The sequence below is a fragment of the Ipomoea triloba genome, chromosome 16 (assembly GCF_003576645.1).
Source record: "Ipomoea triloba cultivar NCNSP0323 chromosome 16, ASM357664v1".
Classification (NCBI taxonomy): domain Eukaryota; kingdom Viridiplantae; phylum Streptophyta; class Magnoliopsida; order Solanales; family Convolvulaceae; genus Ipomoea; species Ipomoea triloba.
Window position 1 is genome coordinate 13,640,440 of NC_044931.1, and position 1,890 is coordinate 13,642,329.

The following is a 1,890-nucleotide window of genomic DNA, read 5'->3' on the forward strand; positions in this document are numbered from 1 at the left end:
GCTTATTTAGGAGCTTATAGCTTATTTTAAGCTACTAATAAGCTATAAGCTCTGTTTGGTAATGTTCTCAAAATAAGCTAGTAGCTTAAAATAATAGTTTATTTTGAAACGCTACTTGGGGTAGCTTTTTAAAATAAGCTAGTATCTTTTTAACTTTTTTTCCATCATTATCATTATTATTTTAAATAAATGACATCCTTTACACCTCTCAATTAAAACCCTTTTGACATTTTCTTTTCATTATGTTTATGGTTGTAATTTCAGTTTAATGTTTATATTTGAACATTAATTTTTGTATGAACTAATCTTATGAATTATAAATATTTTTTTTTTATATACCTTATCAAAAAGCTAATTTTACCAAACACTTTTAAGCATAACAGCTCTTCAGATTTCAGCTTCGAGTTTATAGCTTTTCAATTTTAAGCTACTTTTCAGCTTTTAGCTACCTTTTTAGCTAGGTTTGCCAAACATAGCCTATATGTATTATCTTAATATAATTTATAAATACATATTAATTGATTACTTTCTAGAAAGTTTCAATAGTCAATACAACACAACAATAACCTATATTGCAACCCTCTAAACAAGGCAAACTAAACACTTTAATTTATTTGTGATTAGAATTGATTCCCGGACATGAGATCAAGTATAGGCTTTTGACATTTCTAACTCTAACTGCCTTTATCAGCCTTTTGTTTAAGATTTTAGATATTTGAAATAGGGTAATAAGATTCTTTTGTTTAAGGTTAATATGTATGACCAATTAATCACTTGCCCACTTTAACCTGAAATTTGGGATAAAATTATGCATATGGGTGGGGGCTAAAATTCTCTAAAATGTAATATATTTCCCTTGTTGCAAGTATTAGTATACAAGTACTTTGAAGAACTTACAAGCTTTTAAAATATTCGATTTACCTCCTCCTCCAATTTCTTATGTAATCTCACATTCTCTTATCTTATTACTAATATTGAGCTTTTGATATTTTAATCAATTTATCTTTTTTCCGTTGTTTTATTTGCATACTTCAGTTTTAAACCAAACACATGAATATAATATCTCCTAAGGTAATCTAACATTCCGTGAACCAAACACCCCCTTAGAGAACTGCCACCAATTGGGACTCAATAAAGACTGAGTTAGATTAGTCTCATTCATCAAGTTACAATAATATTCATAATACCTAATTTTAAGTTTCAAAAATTAATTTTAGTATCTACATATGAGGCAAGATAAGACACATAATTTCTCAACAAAAAAAGAAGAAGAAGATAAAACACATAAATAGAGACAGAAGAAAGGAGTAGCTATTATCTGTGTCCTAATCCACGTGCAAAACGAGACCACTACCGTACCCAACCAGAATTTTCCATGGAGTTGGTTTCTACATCCGTAACTAATAATTCAGAGACAAGAAAGGATTGAATACTACGGATTACCCACAATTTCCACTGATCCATTATGACAGCATAGAAAACAATAATCTGTGTAACCTAAAATTAAGACAATTGACCAGAGATCATGGACCAAACTCTGGTTATGGAGAAATGAAAGCGACAACACAGTTATAACTGCATCTATATAGATTACAAGTGACAAGTTTTAGGACAACTTCCTTCTGTTCAGCGATTACTACGATTGATAAAGTAACAAGATCGAATACAAACATTTCAGAGTTAACGCACCAAGGAGCTTTGTATTGGTTAATGAAAGCTCCGATCCCCTTTCTTATAGAGTTGCAACCAAATGAAACTCAATAAAAATTTAATTGAATTAACCTCATTCAACAAGATGCTTTCACGCATAAGATTTATGATACCTAAGTTTTAGTTAGCATAGTGACCACATGGAACAAAAAGGCAAATTATTACATGGACCATGGTCCA